Here is a 24373-nt window from a genome sequence, read left to right as displayed (position 1 = left end):
GCATATATACATTGGAGTGAGAGGGGACAGAAAGGCCCTAGAAGGAGGGCAGAAGAAAATTAAAAACAAAAAGCAAATAAAATAACACCGCGTGATCTCTTCAACAATACCAGGTTGGTATTAGTAGCCTTGATTACTCTACTGTATTTTGATACGATGTACGTAGTTCGAATAACAGCTAGAATTTTGAGAAGAAGCCAATGGATTGAAGGTAATGAAACGCGACATCGAGCGATTGCATTTGCGTTGGTCGTCAGGGACCTATCACATGCGCCTCAGTGTCAAAGTCGCGCAGAAGACATTAGTTAAGTTCTTCTTGTTTGTTCTACTCGCCTCGCTGGTTGCGCGACATTTGCTGCTGCCGCCAAGGAAGCTGAAGACGAGAACTTTTCATCTGCTGGCACCTTGAGGAAACGACCGCTCCGACATCATCTGGATAGAGACGTTTATCGTTTCTCTTCTCCCCCTCCTGTCACTGCACCCCTGCTTTTATTCCCTGTCTCCCCATTCAAACACTCTTACAGTCCAATCGGAAAGCAGGAGTAACTCTCTCCTTGTCTCCCGGTCGGCTGCCGCTGAAAACACCAGGCCCGGATTCCTCCTCGCCACCTCCTCGCAGGAACCACCGCCTCTCGCCCACTCGTCGATTCGCCGCCGCTGCTCAGCTCCCTTTCAACCCGGTTTCCGGAATGTTCGGCCTCATGCGTTGACGGGTCGTAGGAAAGCACCTCCGGGTACGTACTTGCCATGCTGGGCTGACGGGCCATCAATACAATTGGCCGTGCATCATTGCCGCCGCCTTTGGCTGTCACAGCGAAGGCGCAAGTGTACCTTCCGTCCCTGTAGCCCGGCTAGGCCACGGTCTCCCGTAAGGCACCATAATTGACCCCTTCGGGAGACGTGGGTCTTCGCGTCCTTTGTGACCAGCAGACAGTCGTCGTTCCACCATCCGGTACCACCGCCTCCGTGTTGGCGCAGGCACGCCGGCCGCGGGGCGGGTAACAATATGGAGGTATTCGGCGAACGTACGAAGTTCGACCCCCACCTCCCCTCCAACTGTGTTGCACTGTATCTATGACATGCGACACACACACAACCGCATATTCACACATGTTCACTGACTCGACACGTGAGGCACCACTGTCACTCGTACCTCATTGACTCTGCCCAGCGCACGCGCTGACAAAGCATGTACCCCCCCTTAACTCGCTGTCCCTTTTATGCATCATCGTTAGGAGTCACCAACCGCGACATCGCGTCAGCATTAGCGTTTAGACACCCCTTTTTGTGTTCAATTTCCAGGTTATACTTCTGTAACGCCAACGCCCAGCGTGTCAGCCTCGCGCTCTGCGGAGTGGTTAGAGTCAGAAATTTGAGTGGGTTGTGATCGGTAATCACCTTGATTTTAGCGCCAAAAAGCCAAGCGTCCAACTTCCCCAGTGCCCAAATGATTGCATAAGCTTCCTTTTCTATGGTGGCCCATCGGGTCTGAGTCGGGCTAAGCTTCTTGCTCAGAAAAGCGATAGGGCGCTCCTTGCCCTCCAGATCCTGCTGTGCCAGGCACGCACCAACCGCGTAATCGGACGCATCTGTGGCGAGGATAAATTCTTTCCTCGGATCTGGGGCTTGCAACGCCGACGCCTGCACTAGACAGTTTTTCACCTTGTCAAAAGCTTCCTGCGCCTCTGTATTCCAAGGTAATTTCTGCGGAATACGTCGGCCAGTTAGTTGGTCAGAGGCATAACGACTTTAGAGTACTCGGGCACGTAGTCCCTATAATAGTTGGCTAGCCCTAAGAAACTCCGAGTTGTCCCTTCGTTTCGGGAGCCGGGATCTCCTTTATCGCCCGACCTTCTCTGGATCGGCCCCGTGCCTGCCTGATCCCACAATATGCCCCAAGAATTTCACTTCTTGTTGTGCAAACCGACATTTGCTTACGTTTAGCGTCAACCCTGCCTTCGCCAGAGACGCAAGCACCTTGTCCAAATGTTCCAGGTGCTCGTTCCAGTTCTCAGAGTATATCGCTACATCGTCAATGTAAGCGCAAGCGTAATGTCTATGTGGGGCCAGTACACCATTGATGACCCTCTGATAGGTGCTGGCGGCATTCTTTAACCCAAAGGGCATCACTTTCCATGCGTACTGGCCTGAGGGAGTGGCAAAAGCAGTACAAACCTGCGCGTCCTCGTCGAGAGGTATTTGCCAGTAACCCCTGAACATGTCTAGCAGAGTTATGTACTTGGCTTTCGCTACCTGGTATAACAGATCAGTCGCCACGCTCATGGGAAATGCGTCTGTCTCTGTTATTTCGTTCAGTCTCCTGTAATCGCAACAGATGCGGATGCCACCATCCTTCTTTGATACGCAGACCAGTGGATACGCGTGCGGACTTTCAACCGGGTATATCAATCCCCACTGCTGGAGCTCATTTACCTGCCTCTCTACCTCGTGCACCAGCGCCACCGGCACCCTGTAGGGGTATGCACGTCTCGGTTGCTCTCCTGCTTTGATTTGTATTTTGTGTGTTCCCACTTTGCAGGTGCCGGGTTTGTTTGCGAATACCCTCGGATGCCTCGCGATTAAGTCTCGCAGCTGTTCTCTCTGTGTGGGCTCAAGATGTGCTATTTCATCAGGCTGCAGCGTCGCCTGCGCCTCTAGCCCGCATGGTGGGACCGGAACCTCTCCAAATTCCTGATCGCCCTCGAATATCACTCCTACTGCAGTTACTCGGGTGTGATATGCGCGAAGCTTGTTAGCGTGAATGGTTCTGCGTGAACCGTCATCGAGCTCAACTAAATAACTGTACGGTCGCAGTTTTCCGACTACAGTCATCGGTCCCTTCCATTTTGCCACTAGCTTCCCCTCTCCTTCCTTCTCGAGCCATAATACTTGGTCCCCTGTGACAAACTGTTTGTCTGTGGCCCTCAAGTTATAGCGTCCTACGTACTCCTTCTGACTGACTTCACTTTGACGGGCGGCTCCTTCGCTAGCTTCTTCCAACCTACTTCGGAGCTTCGCAAGATATTCCGCTGCTGGCATACCCAGTGATTCCGGAACTTCCCAGTCTCCTGACCAAGTCCTTTTGAGAATAGATAGGGGCCCGTTCGGCACCCGCCCGTACATGAGCTCGAACGGTGACCGCCCTGTAGTCGCGTGCGGAACCTCACGATATGCCCATAGCAAAAACGGAATCATCCTATCCCACTCGCGCCCGTGTTCACTGACTATGTGAGAAAGCATTCTTTTGAATGTGCCGTTCCAGCGCTCCACTAAGCCGTTGCTTTGCGGGTGATCAGGTGTGGAAAACCTCGGTGTTGCCCCCAGTCTTTGCAACATCTCCTGTGTCAACCTTGACGTAAAGTTGGTGCCCTGATCTGAGCAAATTGTCTCTGGCACCCCATGTTGAGAAAATATCTGCAGTAGCGCGTCACATGCAGCCTTTGCCGTTAGTGAACGGAGGCATACCACTTCTGGCCATCTGGTATGTAAGTCTACGACACAAAGAGCATAGCGGTGACCTCTAGCCGAAGGGGGTTCCATAGGACCGATGCAGTCCATGTTTACTGTCTGAAACGGCGCGCTGGGCCTGGCCAGTGGCGTTATCGGTACCCTATCTATCTGCCTCGTCGGAGATTTCACCTGACATCCATGACACGATCTACAGTACTCCTTTACGTCTCGCGACATCTGCGGCCAGTAAAATGAGCTTTTCACCCGTTGTAGTGTTTTCCGCTCTCCTAAATGACCTGCCCATGGTGAATCGTGAGCCATTTTCAGCACTTCTTTGTGCCTGTGCGATGGTAGCACTAGCTGTTTGCACATGCGACCCGCGAGGTGTTCCTGATGATATAATAGCTCGTCCTGAACAAGCATACCATGCGTTCCGGCCTTTGCCTGCGCCCAAGCGTCTCGCAAAGCCGGGTCTGCTTCCTGAGCCTCACGAAACTCCTGTCGTTTGCTTTTGACCGGCTCGGAACCTTCGCTGTCTCTCCGCGGTTATGACGCCCACAATCGCCCGTTGCTCCTCGCATGCCTCCTCTGACAGCTCTACCATGGCTTCGGTCTCCTCGACTGCTGAACACTCGTCTGACACTATGTCACGTTTAACCCTTTCCTCGAGAAGTTGTGCGTAATCGTTGGGAGTGATCAGCGCGTCCGTGCCGTCTAGCAGCTTATCTGTGATTGCACAAAGCACGGCAGACTGCACCGCCTCGGACATCACGTAAGGATTTCCTTCAGTAGCTATGAGCGGCACGTAAGCCAACTCAGCGGTCACCTGTTGCCCGAACGCTCCCGTCAACTTTATCTGCGAACCCGTACCGTTGTACTGAGGTACCACTGCCTTTCTAATGACGCTCACTTCTGCTCCTGAGTCTACCACGGCGTTTAATGACGACCCGAGCTCTTAAGCGTTACGGTTTCCAGTGAGGGTTGTTTCTGCTCTTTACACTGCGACAACCTGTCTGTCGTTGTATTCCTAACCCGAATGCAGAAGCCGTCACTCTCGCGACCACTGGACCGTTTTGTTGTCGTCCTGCTGGCCTAGTGCCTTGCCTTGCACCTAAGCCCTTATTGGGGCAATTCCTGGCAATGTGGTCGGTTCCCTTGCACTCAAAACATCGCCTTTTCCCTTTCCGTCCGTGGGTATATCTACAGGTTTTAGCTTTCTTTTGCCACTCCTCGATTCGCCTTCTTTTGTGCTGTCTTGCACTTTTCACTCTCCTCGAAGCTCTCCGCGAGCCTAGCCACACCACTGGGTAGCAAAAAGGCCTCCTGTTGATTACAAACGACGTGCGCTCTCGCTTCCGGGCTCAAACATTCTTTCAAGCGATCCGCGACCACTAGCTGCTTGAGTTCCTCGAACGTGCCTACCTTTGAACTTTGGACATAATAGTCAAAATAGTTCTCAAGGCGCACGGCAAACTGATCCCAGGATTCCTTTTCTCCCTTTTTCGATCCCGCAAATAGCCTCTTGTACTCCGCCGCCGAAAGCCTGAGACCCTCCAAATGCTTGACTTAAGCTTAACGTAGCTTTTCGCTCCTCTGCTGTCAGCCTGCACAGCAGCCCACGCGCCCTTTCGCTTAACTGTGGCAAAACTAGCCCGGCCCACCATTCGCTCGGAACTTCATACGACTCGAGCGTTGCCTCAACGTCCTCGAACCACATTGGCGCAAGTGCCTCTTGGTTCGGCATTGGTGCCAGTACACCCTTTAACAAACTTGCGAATTTTAGTCGCCTGTCTTCCTCCAACCTTCCGCCGAGCGATAGGCTGTCATCGCCCTCGTTGGACTCCGCCCGATCACGGGCTCGTAGCCGCTGGCTTTCCAGCATCAAGCGCTGCTTCTCATTCCGCCTCAGCAATTTTCAGTTGAAGCTGTAGCAGCGCTAGCTGCTGTTCCGACGCCGTATCTGACGTGCCACTACCCTGACCCCCCGTGCCGCTGTCGGCGACTCCCAACGCCTGCAAGTTTCCTGCCCCGTCCCCGTTCATTTCCGAGTTGTCCCTTTCTCTGTTTCGCAAGTTGTAATGCTTTATCATCGCCTGCGCCCAACAGAAAATCAAGAGGTACCCGCCTGAAGTAGCCTTGCGGTGCGCTCTTCCTCCTCGGAATCCGGTGGACTAGCCTTGCTTCGTTGGTCCCGCAGCGCGGTAGTCAGTTGAAGGTGGTTGTCGTCAGTCTCGGCCGATGTCGCTCCCCGCTGTCCTCCTCAGTTCAGCCATGCAGATCCTGCTCGACTGCGCCAGTTAGGTTCTTCTTGTTTGTTCTACTCGCCTCGCTGGTTGCGCGACATTTGCTGCTGCCGCCAAGGAAGCTGAAGACGAGAACTTTTCATCTGCTGGCACCTTGAGGAAACGACCGCTCCGACATCATCTGGATAGAGACGTTTATCGTTTCTCTTCTCCCCCTCCTGTCACTGCACCCCTGCTTTTATTCCCTGTCTCCCCATTCAAACACTCGTACAGTCCAATCGGAAAGCAGGAGTAACTCTCTCCTTGTCTCCGGTCGGCTGCCGCTGAAAACACCAGGCCGGATTCCTCCTCGCCACCTCTCGCAGGAACCACCGCCTCTCGCCCACTCGTCGATTCGCCGCCGCTGCTCAGCTCCCTTTCAACCCGGTTTCCGGAATGTTCGGCCTCATGCGTTGAGGGTCGTAGGAAAGCACCTCCGGGTACGTACTTGCCATGCTGGGCTGACGGGCCATCAATACAATTGGCCGTGCATTGCCGCCGCCTTTGGCTGTCACAGCGAAGGCGCAAGTGTACCTTCCGTCCCTGTAGCCCGGCTAGGCCACGGTCTCCCGTAAGGCACCATAATTGACCCCTTCGGGAGACGTGGGTCTTCGCGTCCTTGTGACCAGCAGACAGTCGTCGTTCCACCATCCGGTACCACCGCCTCCGTGTTGGCGCAGGCACGCCGGCCGCGGGGGGGTAACAATATGGAGGTATTCGGCGAACGTACGAAGTTCGACCCCAACAACATTTGTCTTCTGTGCGGCTCTTTCATCACTGTACACGCTCCACAATCCAAAAGAATGCGCTTGATCGTTCCCACAGAGCCGCAGTTGTCGCAAAAAGATATATATATAAAAATAATAATATTCAACTATACCACGCGATGTCGTAGTCTATAGCGTTCCCTGCGCCGGTTCTCATTTTACGTAATTGTCGACGTCTCTTCATTCGCTGAGAGCAACACCGACGGCCAGTATCGGTCACACTGAGTGGATGAAGAGTCGAGAAATTACACGCACGCACGAAGTTACATAAAGGATAACTGAACCCCCCCCCCCCCTCCCCCGAAAAAAATTTCTGGCTATACCCCTGATTCAGGCGCTAGAAAAAATGTGTTGCGTTCACCTCCGCGCATCGAACTGAAAGGCAACCTGGGTTATGACTTGAAATTGAAGGAGTATTCCGATCACTGTAAAACATGCGTCAAAATGCTACATTTTTTCTTTCGCTCTTTCTCAATATTTAGTGGTTAGAGAAAATATGCTGCTGGGAAACAAATTCAGAACCACGAAGCAGAAGATACCTGTATGGACAATTGCAGTAAGTCCCACGTAGGACACATACGATTTCAATTCGATCAATGCACGTGACGAAATACGCAGAATGTCCGCAGCTCAGCGTAGCTATGGCGTTTCAGCTGTTGAGCGCGATGCAGCGGGTTCGATTCCAGGCAGCAGCAGCGGTATTCAGACGGGCATGGAATGCAGAAATAACGTTAGGGAATCCCTAATAATCTAAATTATTTCACCGCTTTATCATATATAGCCGGATTACGGCTTTGACGTACGCCATCAGTATATATATATATTTCGCGAATTAAGCATCGATTAGACGGCAAGTATTAGAATACCTTTTTCGTTCCTTTAGTGCAGATAGAAAATTTTTGTATCTACACTAAAGGCACGAACTAATTTCAGAATGCCACCGTGCTTGTTTGACTGAGAAAGGGAGGCACGGAAGTCAATTTTGTAGCTTTCTGTGTGATAATAATGAAGTCTTAAAAAAAAAAAAAAACAGGTGCCGCTTCCGCGAAGACTCATGGCTGCGTTTTCTCAGCAACACACGTATGATGCGGTTTCCTTCACTAGATAATGTAGTCTTTTAGCAAGTTACGGAAATACGGCACGCAAATACGGTAAAGGCCGAACCATATAGAGCGTTTTTGCCGGCGTTTTCCCGGCGTTTCGTACGCCGGGTCCCTCGATGTCGACGCTCGTGACGGTGGCCGAAACGTCCACCTCTGGACGGTCCAGACATCACGGGCGGCAGCGTCGACGCCGGAAGCAGTTCGATGGACGCAGAACCAATCAGCGTGCGGCTGGCAGCGACTTCCGCTACGTAACGGCGTCGTCGCTGCTGCCAAAATGACTGCCGCCCGCCTCGGATCTAATAAGTCGTCGCCGTGCACTGTGTGGCCCTTAAGTTCTCAATGATGCTTGTATTTGACTTAGCTTGTTCCCTAGAAGTTTCGACAGCAAAGCGATCGTGATATCTTGAAGTCTTTCCGAGTGCCGTACTCAAGTTCATCGGTAGGCTTAGCAGGAATGAATGTATTGGCCGAATACGTGGCCTCAAAGATGTACGGCAGCTTCAAGCTCAGAGGCCATATATCACAAGTTTGTGCTTCTCTTAATGCCAATAGCTGGCGCTACAAGTCAAATAAAAAAAAAAAGACTTTTCGGTGGCGTTGTGTCACTGTGACTCGTTTTCTGCACCACAGAACTGCTAATGAGACATAAAAGCTATAATCAGGAATATATCTGTTGGTCCATTGACGGAAACTGTACACTGCTTTACGAGGTGTCAGGTTCATTCCCTCTGGTCACACTGTGTGACGCTGAGCTAACGCTCTTCATATGGTTTGCCGCCCTCTCTGACGGCGTTAATGCGACGACGCCGAGGGACGCAATTAGTACGATAGCGTTCCTCCTTTCCGCTGGTTGTGCTTTGGCCGCTCAACGACCGGGAAAGGAGGAGCGGTACCGTACTGCCTTACCGTATTTGCGTACCGTATTTCCGTTACTTGCTAAAACACTCTAATAATGATAATTCTTGTAGGGGAGGGCTACGCACAATAGTCCAATGCCTCTGTTACCATACTAACAGAAGGCAAACGCCTAATTTCCTTTTTGAGACCACGGATGTTTTTAGGTAGAGAGGGTCAAGAAATCTTCGCGGCATTATTTTATCGTCAAAGGTCGTCGTCCGTAAAGCGATGCGCTCGCAGTGGAAAACCACGATGCACATGGCATGCGCGCTCATGGCGTAACTACGGAGTCTGTCACTAGTCCGTCTATATTCTGGGTAAAAATCGGGGATAATTTATTAACTGTGACAGTTTCAATATTCAAGCTCAAACGCGACACCAGTAATGCGAGTTGTATTGGCCAAAACAGAGACGTCGTTTACAGCGCGATTAAATAACCTCAGGTCTCCCGTCATGACATATGGCACACGTCGGAATGCTGGGCCGCTCAATCATTTCGAAAAATTAGGGCAACGACACTAAAATCCAGCTTTTTGCTCCAGCTACGAGAAGGAAATTCGCGATTATTTCTTGATCCCTAAATTCAAGCATGCGATTTCAGGTATAAAGGAAAACACAGGAGCACATATACAAGCCTTCCCAATGCATAACCTCACTGCACTGCGTCTTTTGCTGGCGGACACGGAAGCCAACTACATTATTAGAGTCTTTTAGCAAGTTACGGAAATACGGTACGCAAATACGGTAAGGCAGTACGGTAGCGTTTCTCCTTTCCCGCTGGTTGTGCTTTGGCCGCTCAACGACCGGGAAAGGAGGAGCGGTACCGTACTGCCTTACCGTATTTGCGTACCGTATTTCCGTAACTTGCTAAAAGACTCTATTTATGGAGTAGGGCAGAAATATTCGCGCTTTTATGGAAACTGAACACGGTTGAAGTGTACACCAACTGCTTTCCCCCTTTTTTTGTGTGTGTATTTTTGCGCGACGCATTCTACCTGATCTGTGCCTCGCCTGTTTCCTGTTTTATAACGTTGTTTACCTGTGCGTCCATCGCCATATGCGCCTGGTGTCAATGCACCCGCATTTTCCTTGCTCGTCACGCAGCACGTGTGTGCTACTAGCGCGCGGCTTGATGCGCATATTCGCCTTTTCGGTCGGTTTCAGCGTTGCGATAGCAGCAGCATGTGTTGTACCCCAAGAAACTTCCGGTCACTTCAATTATCACTTTCTAACGCCGGAGCAGAAAGCGTGTCTTTTAAGTTGTGCTAAAGTAAGGAAAGACCGCTTTCAGGTAAAACAAAGGCGCTTAAAGTTAAGGACTCACTTTATAATGTTGTGTGTGCAGCTTAGAAGAACATTTATTTAAATATTTGGCCAGACACAGGGACAAAAGCGTTGAAAATGTGCGGGCTACTCGCTAAGGCTTTTGCTCCCCGCCAAATTCTACCAGGGCTACGCCGGCGCACAACACCGGAAGCCTTCCAGCACTTGTGCTTGTAAACAGTGAAATACGGGAGTCTCCGATCATTATATGTATGTGCGCATGTGTGCTTGTACGTGCCTACAAACTACCGAAACTTCGTGGCAGTGAGGATGGAACCACCACCAACACCGTTGGCTACGCCTTAAATCATATTATATATTACGAGTGTGTGTGAAACGCATTCGTAGCACTAACACTTTCCGAAATGTAAGGTCGCATCAACTCGTAGGTCGGGATGACCGAACAACGAGCAACGGAAATGCGGCGTCCTCAAAGCACGCAACGACGGATGCAGCAGACCGCACAAATAAGTGTCAGCGAAGCAGAAGCGTCAAGAAAGTCGTTTCCAGCCTACAGGGCTGAGTCAGATGAATACATACCGAGAGGAAGCGCACAGCATGCGTCTAAACATGCAGCATACCTCCCCAGGTGCTCTTCCTTTGACTCAAACGTGACTCATCATGTGCTGACACGGCGGTTATGGCAAGCGCAGAATTCACGGAGCAATAATTAACACGTAGGTACCGCCCACCCTCTCAACAGCGCCCATTACGCGGAGGAGAACAGACGACACAGGAAATGAATTATTGTTTCGGGCGAAATTACGGCCCTCGACTGCGCGGAAATGACAAGCAATGAAAAAAAATTGTGTATCTCGTCAACTTATGCTGAACACGTTCCACACATTGTACAGTGCCGGACAGTCGTCACTGCGAAGAGATTGCGCCACGTTATCATCTGGGTCGCTGCCGAGATAACGCAGCGCATGGCGTTCAAAGAACAATGTGATCCGGCTAGTCGGCACGATTCCATGGCTGTATAGGCAACGCTAACTTGATACAGGTACGAGTGACGACAGCTACTATGTACTACGTGCGTGTCAAGTGCGCGTTACATGTCGACGACGCCGTTGTTTTGTCACAGTAGACAGGAAAAAAAAAAAAAAGAATGCGCCTGAAGGAAGGAGAATTCATGATGTAGTATCAACGTGCCACTCTACAAAAGCTCTGTTTCTGTGTTTAAACAAATAGAATCAGTTTTTACAAGAGATACAAGAATACCTCACTTTCTCCACTGCATGGAGGCTGCTTCCTTGCGCATGTAACCGCAGCAAGAGAAAAAAAAATTCGGCAGATCCCACGCACTGTGGGAATCGATGTAATGCGAAGCAGTCAGCAAAGAGCTGCACATCGCCTTGTTTGTCTTTGAGCCAAATGAAATCATTCATGCCATGGCATCTAGTCCACCATATATCGCATGTTTGCCATGCACGCATGCATGCACAGTCTAGAGTACACCATGCCAATGAAACGCATATTCTGGTATATAAATGCATGACCTGCCGTTTATGTTCATCACGCACTCGTGTCATGCCATATCAATTTTCGTATACCTCTCGTTAACAAAACGGCCGGAAGCGCACCATGACAGTGGCATGTAAATCATACCGTACATGACATGCATAACATGATTCGCACGTTAAGACCTCTCATTTATGTTCGTCATACAGTCACATCGCGCAATACCAATTTTGGTGTATATCAAAGGAGCGAAATGGCCGCGAGTGCACCATGAGTAGAGCATGTAAATCATGCCATACATGACATGAATATTTTGTTTTTTCATGTTACCACCTGTCACTAATGTTCATCATACAGTCACATTGCGCAATACCACTTTTGGTGTATATCAAGCTATCGAAACGGCCGCGAATGCACCATGAGCGTGGCACGTAAGTCATGACATACATGGCATGCATGTCATAGTTGTCATGTTACCACCTGTTATTTATGTTCTTCATACAGTCACATCGCGCAATACCAATTTTGGTGCATATCAATCTAGCGAAACGGCCACGAGTGCGCCATGAGCATGGCATGTAAATCATGTCGTACGTTTCATGCATGTCATGATTATGTTACCACCTTTCATTTACGTTCGTCATACAGTGGCGTCGCACAATAGCAACTTTGGTGTATACCAAGCTAGCGAAACGGCCGGGAATGCACAATGAGCGCGGCATGTAAATCATGACATACATAACCTGCATGTCATGATTTCCATGTTACCACCTCTCATTTATGTTCGTCATGCAGTCGCGTCGCGCAATACCAATTTGGTTATGTCAATCTACTGAAACTGCCCTGGCGCATCATGAGCGTGGCATGTAAATCAGGTCGTACATGACTTGCATGCCATGATATTCACGGTACCACGTCTCACTTACGTTCGTCATACTGTCATGTCGCGTAACACCAATTTTGGTGTATATCACGCAAGCGAAACGGACGCGAATGCACCGTGAGCGTGGCATGTAAATCATGACATACATGTCATGGATGTCATGGTTTTCATGCTACCACCTGTTATTCATGTTCTTCATAAAGTCACATCGCACAGTACCAATTTTGGTGTATATCAGTCTAGCGAAACGGCCGCGAGTGCGCCATGAGCGTGGCATGTAAATCATGTCATACATGACATGCATATCATGATTTTCATGTTACCACGTGTCAGTTATGTTCGTCATACAGGAATGTCTCGTCATACCAGTTTTCGTATGTATCCCTTCATTTAAACGGCCGCGAGCACCCCGAGACCATGTCATGTAAATCATGCTGCACATGACATGCGCGTCATGATTTGCATGTTAGGACCTGTCATTACGTTCGTCATGAACTCTTGTCACGCCGTACCAATTTTGGTATATATGAAATTACAGGAACGGCCGCAAGAGCCCAAAGGCCGTGGAATGTAAATCATGCTGTTCATGACATGCGTGTCATGATTTTCATGATATGATCTGTCATTTATGTTCGTGATAAGCCCATGTTATGACACACCAATTTTGGTACACATCCGATTAACGGAACGGCCAGGGAGCCCAAAGGCCGTGGAATGTAAATCATGCTGTTCATGACATGCGTGTCATGATTTCATGATATGACCTGTCATTTATGTTCGTGATAAGGCCATATTATGACACACCAATTTGGTACACATCCGATTAACGGAACGGCCAGGGAGCCCAAAGGCCGTGGAATGTAAATCATGCTGTTCATGACATGCGTGTCATGATTTTCATATGACCTGTCATTTATGTTCGTAATAAGGCCATGTTATGACACACCAATTTTGGTTACATCCGGTTAACGAAACGGCCAGGAGAGTACAAAGTCGTAGGCGGCTAGATAGATAGATAGATACGCTCAAAGTCGCAGAAGTTCGCTAAGAAATGCTTCGCATTTAAAAAAAGGGGGGGGGGGAGAGGCGTCACGTTTATAACATCCATTTGCAACGTAATAAGTGCTATGTCCCGTAGCCATGTTCGGAATTGATAATAATACGATGCGGGGAATCGAACAAAGAGTTGAATGATGATCATCAATCCGACCTGTAAGTGCCCTATCATTTTGCATTGCACTTACACAATGCTCGTTTGCACAATACGGTTGTAACCACTGCGATCGAGGCTCGCATAGTTTCAGCGGCTGAATACGAAAATAGCACAAGCCAGGAGCACAAGGAAGGCAGGCAGACTTGTCGCGCAGCTTTTCGTTTGTGACCGCAGGCACTCCCGCGATAAATGGTTTGTTCCAAATGTGTCCCACACCCCTTACGATTCAAGAACGAGAGCGCACGCAGGGGAACGTGCCGTCGAACTGGCCAATCAGCAGGCGCCCTTAACAGCGCGCCATATTCAATACAGCGCTCTACGTCGGATTGCTCCCATCCTCGCTCGAATAAGTTAATCATTCGATGCAACAAGCAAGGGCAGAATCCACGGTTTATTATTTCTACCAACTTGCGCAGCAGGTCTTTAGAAACAAACGATTCCGTTTTTGAGTTCTTCGACAGTGCCCTAAACTCGCAAAACTAGATTGAGCGACCTCGCAAAAGCGTACTCGAACGTCGCAACTTTTCGCACAAACAGCTCTTCAGATAAACCGGAATTCGACAGCGGAAAAACAGGTGACGTGACGTAAGTACGATAAAAACACATAATAAAACATGAAGCGACGCTGCACAGTGTGTCACCGATATAAACCTGAATGACGTGCACGGAGCAGCTGGACCGAAATGTCACGAGCTCAAAGCTAGAAGTAACACGGGAAACTGAAAATCCTTGTTTACGCCTCTAAATACAAATTGACTAGCAAAACACAGCCATGTGCCTTCCAGTTGCACAGCGCACGAAAAAGAAGCAATGACGGGGAGAAAAAAATGCGTCGAATAAATAAAAAGAACGGCGAATATAAACGAGGCGCGTTCTAAGCAGACCCTAGCGGCGACGGGAGATAAATAATAGAATAGTAGTGAGAAGGGCGAGCAGAAAAAGAACGAAGTACCGGAGCACCGCCGTGCGAAGAATGCAGCCACCGGCTCTCGGGGCCCCTCTCCGCGGCGCGCATTCCACGGATGCCGCCGACAGTGCAGTGGTGGGTTCGGCCCCATCTGACGAAAAGCTTTCTACCTCGGCTTTTCTTTGTTGTTTTCGTGGAATATCACTCGCGGTGGGACTCTTCTCGACACGTGAGCTTGCCAACGAGAGCGGGTGTTTTCCTTCGCCTGAATGGGGCGACGAGACCACAGAGCAAGACGCTGTGCACTACTTTTGACGCCTCCGACGTTTTTCGTGAAACCGCGCGCACACCCGGCCAGCCGTCGCGTCACGGCGAAGTGCGTGATTCACCTGAATGTCGCTCACGACGAGGTCACCACGACGACGGGATGAGTTTCGGGTGTCGTTCACAAAATTCACACCTCTCTTCGGTTGCATAAGTAGTCAAACGGTCTTCTACGCTCCGACCCCTCGGAACCGTTATCAGGAGCGGTGAAGAGTTATCAAAGGCGCCAGAGCATCGCAAAGCTGCGCCGATGAAGCAATCCTTCCTGTTCAGATCCATACGTGACTCATCCGATGAGTGTCCGAGTGGAATGGACTGGCGAGAGCGCGGCGTCTAGGTGGGCGCCACCGCGTACGTACGAACATCTAGACATATCCTCGCCAGAGTACACATCCTCCGCGCGGAGCCCTTCGGCGGTGCATTTGACTCATCGTTTCCGCGGCAGCGGCGGCCCTGTTCTAGAACTCCTAGAACAGAGCAACCGCAGGCCACATTTCACCCAACTGCAGGAGCAAGAAAAACTATAGCAGTCGCCGATCGAACAAAAACTGTTAGGTGCAGACAGAAGTGATGAGACGGAAGAAGAAAACTTACGGTGCCGATGGTGCGGCTCACGACGACGCTATAACGACATGTAAAAACACGTTCCTTGGCGGCACCGACGAGCGACGTTCCAAGCAGTTCAGGACACGTTCGTCTCCGGGAAGCTCGCGGCGCACACAACACTGCGGCAACACAGGCACGCGCCAGACCGGACCGAGAGACTGCCGACTGCTCGCGGAGACGCGCAGCAGTCACGGCACACACAGAGACCCACGCAGAGTTGGCAGCGCGCCGCCGCTCCCTACGTCTGCTGCTCGTAGACAGCTCCGCCAAGCAGGCTCCGCGCGCCGCGCGTTCGACAGCTAAAACTCGCCTAGTGGATCCAGCCCAGCGAGTCGAACAAAGCGCGGCCACAGGCGGCCAGAGAGCATCTATTACGCCCGACGCGCCGTCTAGCGGAAACGTCCACTCTCAGCCCAAGCAGCTCCGTGTAAACTCTCTCCACCGTAACGAAGAGACTAGTGGCGCCATCCTTTAGCTGTTAACGAAGCTCCCGAGCAGTACTAAAAAAAGCGTTTGACCATTCATTTTTAAACTACAGCCGCTACAGCGGCATGATTGCGAGTAGAGGCGCGTGTTTTGAACTACTGTACCAATGCAGTGGTGGTTGGGGCATTCTCATTGGTCGGTTCCCGCGTAATGTTTACGAACATTCTTGCTTCTACTGCATCTCGTCGGGCGCTTGCTTCCTTCCAATCTTCTTTCTCTCCACTGGGAGGAAAGTGGTAGGAAATGCTTGTCGCCCCCTCAGCTGCTGATAGCGGTCGTCCGTTCCGAGCGAGGAGACGTGTTCCTTCGTCTAGCACGCATGCATGCTTCGCTCCGGCGGCCGCTCCGATGCCTGTGTGTGCCCGAGCGCACAATGGCCATCTTACAATCGGACCGGAACGTCCCGGAAATAATCGCGAGCGCGGCCACTGGCTATGTTGTCGCGACATGCATCGGCGGCATAGGGCTTTTACTGAATACTAGTGTGCGTGCGCGGACCGAACGTATATGCGTGGTCACGCTGACATTTCGGAGGCTATTGTCATTTTATTTTATTTTTCCCCTTCAAAGGTCATCTTGCTGTAGATGCTGATTTCGGTATCTGAAGTGAGCGCGCTGGACAGCGAAGCATTATTGGGGTCATACGCTGCGCTGGAGAACCGCGTCAGCAAAACGTTTCCTTAAGACATAAAACATGCGTAGTGACGCATCTGTGCTCACTTGTTGACAGCAAGGTCGATTGTCGTCATATATTTTATTATATAGTATTTCGACAGGCATACAATTCAGAGATGTTTTTGTCAGACCGTCGGCTGACATTTAGTGTTTGCATTCTACTAAGAGATCTGCGCATCATACGTAGGCAGAAATAAAACGAAGATTCAGTGACAAGATTTGACAGAGGTGTGCAGTTACGAGCTTTTGCAAGCGCCTTCGATACCTTACTGAAGGAGCGAAAAGAATCGCTGCCTAAAGTAACAACGGTGTAATTATGGTAAAGTGCGAACTGTATGATATGTACTACATGTCATCTTGAAATTATTTGGATAAATAACTTGACCACCAACAACACACATATGCACTTTACCCGCGTGGCAAGAGTAACTGGCCACATTGATTGGTTTCAACATCTCGTTCCGCTAAATTCACGGCAATAAGAGAAAAAAAAAATGATGACCGCAAATGTATAACGGTATTCCCGCGCGTTAATATAGACAGTTATATTCACGAAACTTAAGCCATCACTGTGACATACAGAGGTACACAGTGTCACTATCACATCAAACGTGCGGTGACCGATCGACTCGCCAGTCCATGTTGAAGAAACAGTGGTCAGATGAAATTATTTTCTGGAATTGAGAGGTGTTTTAGGCAACCTTCCTACATGTTGTAGTGAAATGAGATGATCACAAATATTGCGTTGAAAATGCACTTGATCCCAGCTATCACTTATTGAACTAGAGAACTCATTTAATATAACAACTTATTGTTCTCTCTCTCTCTCTCTCTTTTTTTTTTTTTTTTACGTGGGTTCAGCGTTTGAGTTCAAATCCCAGACGTTCCGGGGCTGTAACCAGGAAATGCTGGGTCGGACAATTTCAATACATAACCAGACTGGGCTGCAGAAGAAGTAAATACTCCATGTAATTTTATCTACGCTGCGTTAAATACACCCGGGATGGAGATTTATTGAATATCGAGATACGTAGAAATCGCGAGTTGTTCAGAGCTTCTGAAGTGTTGACGTCACCATTGACTTTGGCTGTTAGGTAAGTAACTGGAGCTCTCTGGGTTGGACTTGACAAGCGGGGACCTTTTTTTCTTTTTGTGCTGCAGCGGTGGCGCAGTCGAATGAGCGTTGGACAGACACCTGTCGAATGAACTCAAGGATGCATGAAACTTACTTAAAGACGAGGAATACGAAGTGCTACATGCACGCCTTCAGTGACCTTGGTAGCGTGAGATGTCTTTAAAAGACAGTTAATAGCACGCGACGTTTTGCTTAAACCACTGCTTTTTTCATTCGGGTATGACACTGCAGACCCATACATATAATGGCTGGTAACGTCACCGCTTGCCATATACTGTTCTACGCCACACGTAAATGTCGAACGCACAAATTAAGCCGGCTCCGTTTTTATCCTTTGTTTCGCCATTCTCATTAATATGTATTGCATCTGCGATCGGGTCGAGATCCGTGATTCTGACCGTACTTGCGTCATTCATTCTTGCCTATTTTTTGAAGGGGGACTCGTATCGCTACATCTGGCGCCATGGTAGTTCTCAGATCGGTCTACGACTCGCTGGTATGTATCTTCCAAAATTATGTCAATTCTACGTGGCCAAAAGCGGGGGTGGGTCAGTCACTGCTTGCGTTCCGTGACGTGGCGCCAGTCTTGCGAAGAAGCGGCGTCCGTGCGTAGTATGCACCTCTGATCCACTCACGCGTTCCGAAGAAACGCTTCCGCGCTCAGCCCTCGGCGCAACGCGGGAGTCGTGCCAAGGTCGACTCACAACCGCGCTGTGGCACCACGATGCCCCCAACCTGACCCAGCGCCCGCGAGGCCAATTGAATCGCCGCATGACACAATTCCCGTAACATCCGGAGCAGGCATGCCCCTTCTGTATATACGCCTCGGTGGTGCAGTGTTGACGGTGCTCGGCTGCTGACCCGAAGTCGCGGGTTCGATCTCGGCTGCGTCGGTCGCATTTCGATGGAGGCGAAATGCTAGAGGCCCGTGTACTGTGTCATGTCAGTGCGAACGCCAGATGGTCGAAATTTTTGTAGCACTCCCCTACGGCGTGTCTCGTAATCATATCGTGGTTTTGGCACGTTGCTACATTTTTTGTTGCCTGGACATAAACGCATGGCCGTGTAGTTGTTGCCTGTAGCAACAGCTATTACGCTGCTAGCACGTGTATAGGTCCGATTCTCGGCATGGAGGAAAGTTAATGTTATCAATGCGAAAGAAAGGGCTCTTAATTTTTTTTATCCAATGGCCGTGCTTTTGCATGCCTATTGCCGCTGCCGAATAAATACGAACGAATGCGCTTGCCGCTTGCTTGGATCGTACGCGCGCTGAAAATTCACGCACCTTTTAATTAATCGGTGCAGATGGGATTGTGCCACAACACCGCAAACCAAGACGCGTAGTGCCGGCGGCGATGTATACGACCCCTTCTTTTCGGAAATCGAGCCGTTTCGGCGAGCAAGGAGTCGTGACAAATTGTATGGGCAAAAAGAAAAAGAAAAAAAAACCCGGCAGGGGGGGAAGATTAAAGCTTGCGATGAAAAAAATCGGGAAACAGGTGTGTGCTAGCTGAAGTCTCAACAAGCGGACTTACCAAGTCCGCTTGTCGAAACGTCGGCTCGAGCACACGCACACCCTGTTTACGGATTTTTTTTTTGTTCAATTGTATACGCAGTTGTTTACAGACAGATCGCACAGCGACGTTTGCTATTTATAACAATCTCCGTGTGGCGTGGTGTTGTGGTTTGATACCCGATCAGTTTGGGCCCGCAAGGAGGTCGTGCCGGAACTGTACATAGCAATAATAAAAGGGTAGGACGCAAGAGAAGGATCAAGCAGGCAACGGCGTTTGCGCTGACTTGATCTCTCGCCTACCTTTTTCTTTTATCATGAGCCCTTACCAACCCAACTATAGTTCAACTTTCTGTTGTTCTGCACAGGCAGTGTATATAGTTTTACGCACTCACAGGCAGATTGCAGCGTAAAGCGCGAGTCCGATAACAGCGACGATCACTAACCGTGGCAGCTGGACGACAAAGCCTTTTGTGCTGTGCCACTGTCGCGTCGCTTGCAGCCGTTGTCGCTAACTGGCAAGCGACAGATTTTGGCGAGAGCAATCTCCGCCGCGTGCGAAATCGCTCGCATGGGGCTTATGCTAAACAGGTTACTGCCACAAAGTTGGTGACTGACCTGTGACATGTTTCTTGCTTATTAATATCCAGCAACTATCGAGTTGCTGGATATTAGTAAGGTCTTTGCAAGAACACAGATCTATCGCTTGGTAACGAGCACAGAAAATATCGTAGCATGTGCTAAGTGCTTTGTACACAGCGCACAATTTCACAACACAATCACCAAGTTGCGGTACGCACGCACGTGTTGTGCTTCTTCAGAACTCTGGGACTGAATGAGTGTATGGACGGATTTTCTTTCTTTTTAGATTACTTCTTCCTTATCTTTTCTGCCCTTTCTCCATCATCTCATGCAGAGCGGCCAATGGGACGGCTAGCCTAGAATTTCTTGTTTCTCTCTCTCGCTCTCTCTCTAGTGTCTGCCTGTAATGCTAACTTGCTCGCCCGTAGAACCCCACTCCGTCTTTCCCGGTGCGCCAGAAAGCGTGCTGACCCTACAGGTAATCCGCCTTTTTCATTTTCGTGTGCTGCCCTCTAACCGGTATCGCCAGAACGAAAGCCTCCGAGATAAAGAGGCGTTTCACGACTTTTCCGCTAGGGGAAGGGCGCATGCGCCGTGGAATCGTGAGAAACGCGGACACCTCAGCCTCCGCGGAAAGAGCTATCTCGTTGTAGCTGTCCCTTCATGAAAAAAAGAAAGTTCTGGGGCCGCCCTTGCTTACGTTATTTCGCAAAATATTTCGTAATGAACACATCAAACACGAAGCTGCTTCCCGATTCACCTTAAATGTCAAATCGCATTCATCATCCGTATAAATATTCCTCTTTCAGGCACAAAGTTGCTTCGTGACTCACCTATTATTTATATATAAAATGTCCGAAATGCAAGGGGGGGGCGCACCCATGGATGTTTATATGTGGACATTTCCTAAACAAAATAGCCATTGAATGTTCTGGGGTCTATGTTTGTAATGTCAGAATGTTCAGTGGGCGTTAGTGTGACTACGACGTTTGTAAAGGACACTCATAAGTTAAAGACGTAATTCATTAAAAATATATACATATGTAATCACCCCCCCCCCCCCCACCCCAAGCACACACACGCGCACAGACTCTCCATATCCGAAAATGAATGAACAAGCTTATCTTTTCTTTTTGGTGGAAAAGAAAGCAGAAGCTCAAAAATTTCAAAAAACAAAGACGAAAATGGTGAAACCTAGGTACGAACCACAACCTTGGATAGATAGCCACGACACGTTAGTCCGCGTGGCCTAATGGATAAGTCTGACTTCGGATCAGAAGATTGCAGGTTCGAGTCCTGTCGCGGACGATGTGATTTTTAAAAACTTTTTTTTGCTTTTTTTTTCTCCGTCCATGCCCTAACGTTATCACGACTGCAAAAATTGTTGCTTGAGCCTGGAAGAGGGCACCGGCTCTGCGTTTCACAGTTGTAACACCGTTGATGGCAAACTTCCTTTGCACCACTACGACTCGGAAACGCTTCCCCACCAAATCGGAATTTGGCACATCCGCCCCTCGCCAAAGTGCATAGAAAGCGGACCCTTCTCAGAACGCGATGAGAACAGAGTACTGGGTTTGTTTACATATTCATAAACAATGCCGAGTCGATACTACACTGACCAAACTGCGTAAGGCGGGGGACCCGGTGGGCCGGATGGTACGCCGGTTTTCCAACACACCGGGGGGTTACGTTGCAAAGACGCCTTGCGGCTGGCGCATGCATAGGCGTGCGCAGGGTTCCCAATCAGGGGGGGAGGGGGAAGATTCGTCGCAGCGCCCCCCCCCCTCCTACTAAGTCAATGTACGAGGGAGATTTTTCGCCCCCCCCCCTCTTAGGTGACTAGGGAGTCAATGTATGGGACAGATTTTGCGCCCCCTCATAGGTAAGTAGCCCCCACCCCCCATCGTGCGCACGCCTATGGGCGCAGGCATTCGTGACCAGTAGAAAAATCTACTCTGCCCGATAAACACGTCCAACCAGCGCCTCATGGGCCTGGGGATGGTAAACACTTTCGCAAATCTCCGGGAGGCACCCGAATCATCTTATGGGCTCCAGCTCATATGGGCCTCGAAGGCAACGCCGCTGCCCGCGCGCTCATTCTCAGGGCAACGCCTTCAGACCCTTCTGAAATGGATCCCGAACCCAACCCAGCCTTAACTTTTCGAGAAATTACTCAATTCTACCAATTGGGCCACGCAATTTATCCTAAACCCTGTAAGGGCCTTACAAAGGCAGAGGAACGCACACTCCTCCGCCTTTACACCAAAAACTGCTGTGCCCGGAAGTTTTTAAAGCACTTTGATCCTGACTGTACAGAAAAATGTGCGCACTGTGCGAAGAAGTCTTCGGACATCTTCCACATGGTGTGGGCATGCCAGTCAACCTCGCACCTGCATCAGGGGCCCGCCCTCCGAAATTTTGGTGAAGTGGGCGTTTTTACCAAAAATAAATAATGAAAATAGACGTTTTTCTCAAATAGTCAAGGTTTTCAGCAAGTGCCCCCCCCCCCTGAAAAAATTCCTGTCTATGGGCCTGCAGCACTGTCTTCCTGGTGGGGCTTCGAATCACACTTGGGACACACTTTACATCCGCAATGCAAGATTTTTTTTTACGTTCATTAAAAGCTGCCACAACATAACATCATTTAAAGCACAATTAAAGAAACATTTGGTTCAACATCTTTGCTAACATTTCATGGTACAACCTTTATCGTTTCCTTAATTCATATTTGTTTTTCTTTCTATCATTTTCATTACTGTTTGTCATTTTTTATAGCAATTGCGTTTTTGCTTTCTTTTGAGTTGTGCGGATTGTTTTGCGCCTTGTTAACTTGGAATTCGCGCCGATTTGCCTTAATGTGTATATTGTATTGGTTTCTGTACTATTGTTGCATTTCATGCTTTTGAATTATCTTTCCTGTTCTTTTTCTTTTGTTTTTATTTTTTATTATTTATTTATTTATTTATTGTTCTTGTTTTTTTTCGATTTCGTGTTTCCAATAGCTTTTTCTTTTGCTCGCCACTTGCCTGCCCTGTATTCAATCAATACAATATCGCTAGGAGGTCCCCCTGACAGTGTTTACTTCAGGACCTCCTTCTGTAATACACTTATGAACCATGTCACTTCTGTTTTCATGATGTTACAATAAACTTCAAACTTCGCGGAAGCCGACTTCGCTATGAAATCATTTTGCATGTTAAGGCAGAGGTGCCCATCACCCTGAAAGTATAACCTGCCCCCCACCCCCCGAAATGGAAGAAAGCTGATCGATGTAGTTCGAGCACCTACGGGGAAACGCAAGGAAACGCGGCCGCCTGAGAAGCGCGCGCGCCTCAGGTTTGACCCGCATTTTCGAAGGCACGCACCACCAGAGGATCGTCAGTGCGGCGGAGTGTCATGCACCGGATATGAAAAAGAGCTGAGCCGAGTCGCATCGTCATTCGCCGTTCTCTCCTTGGCCTCTCCGCCCGTTAAGTGAGGGACTTTCCCCGCGGGAATAAACCTGTCCAGGAGATGGAAACGGCACGGAGACACTGGGGCGCCAGGGCGATGATGCCGTCGGGAAGACGAAAATGAGGGCGTATAACATACGCACCGCGGCAGGCCCGCTCAGTGGCGTGCATAGCCCTCAAAGCGGACCGATCCCAAGCTTCTTTTCAGGTCGCCCCGTCCTTCCGTTTCGGCCGCGCTCCGTCATCGCCTGCCAAGAGGCCGTTCGCGGCCTGATGACCGCAGGCGCGCTGCGGTGGCCCCCTCGTACAGCTAATGGCATATTCTATATACCATGGAAAGCTCAACAGCGCCTTCATAGGCATACAAACGAGCGTGCTTGCTACAGATATTCTCCGGCGATCCGGTCGGGGGCACTTTATGATGATGGGCTCGAATGACGTTTTGTTGTTTGTTTGTTCGGCACGTGCACGCTTCTGCGTGCACGTGTTCCGATGCGGTCACCTTGTGTCCACACCGATGCGCCGCGCGTGATTTCTACGCTGGACGAGCGATCATCTTTTCGACGCTGATAAATGGTGACCGCGGGACTGGTTGCATGTTTGACTGGCCATCACTTCGTCCCGTAGGGTTCTCAGCCAAGCATGGCGCGCTTTACCAAAAGCAGGGGCCGTATTCTCAATCGGCATCACTTTCGAGAACATAATTCTCAGTGGACTCTGAGGGGCGCTAAACCAGAGGTCCGAGCGCTCGTCGAGTGTCACGCCGGACGCCACGTCGCGCGAAAGTGAAAGTATAACTCTAAACGTGATCGATCGAAAATGCAAACCCGCAGGGGCGTGTCTTACCACAACCGCCTACTTTATTGGTTGCCTTCCTTCGGTGGATGCGCAATTTATTAAAGGGACACTACAGAGAGAAAACGATTTTCGTGCATTAGTAAATAATAATTTCACAATATCGAAAACACCACTCTTACCGCCAGATGACGCCTGGTAAGCGAGAAGACGCGCGAAAGAAAATGTGCGTGGCGCCGCCACCTTCAAATTTTCGCACCAAACGCCGTGACGTCAAAGATTTTGACGACATGTGTACTAGTTGATACGTAGTTCCTAATCGGTGAAAATGAAGTACATTGTCCACTGGGAGCCGTAGATTTAACATACCAAGTTCAGGTAAACTCGTGGAGCCAATGTCGCCAAAATACGAAAAATGCACTTTGAAATTCGTGACGTCACGCGCGAAGATTTCGGCGCGAAATTTAAAATGAACTTTAACGTTGATTTTCTCCTTTAATAAGCATGTGATGGTCA

General features: G+C 49.7%; 1 protein-coding gene across 2 annotated transcripts in view; it reads right to left on the bottom strand.

Moving 5' to 3' along the window:
- Nucleotides 1–24373, bottom strand: part of LOC119376519 (ataxin-8-like) — a 56048-nt gene that overhangs the window by 19272 nt on the left and 12403 nt on the right. Inside the window, exon 1 of one of the 2 annotated variants that reach the window (XM_037646320.2) lies at nt 15208–15411. The exons of the other annotated variant lie outside the window; for it this stretch is intronic. The gene's annotated coding sequence lies outside the window, so the exon portion shown is untranslated. Of the gene's footprint in view, nt 1–15207; nt 15412–24373 lie in introns of those variants that run through there. 2 annotated transcript variants of the gene reach the window in all.

Source organism: Rhipicephalus sanguineus, unplaced genomic scaffold, assembly GCF_013339695.2.
Source record: "Rhipicephalus sanguineus isolate Rsan-2018 unplaced genomic scaffold, BIME_Rsan_1.4 Seq12608, whole genome shotgun sequence".
NCBI lineage: Eukaryota > Metazoa > Arthropoda > Arachnida > Ixodida > Ixodidae > Rhipicephalus > Rhipicephalus sanguineus.
Note: the sequence above shows the minus strand (reverse complement) of the source record. Positions and strands in the feature narration are given on the sequence as shown.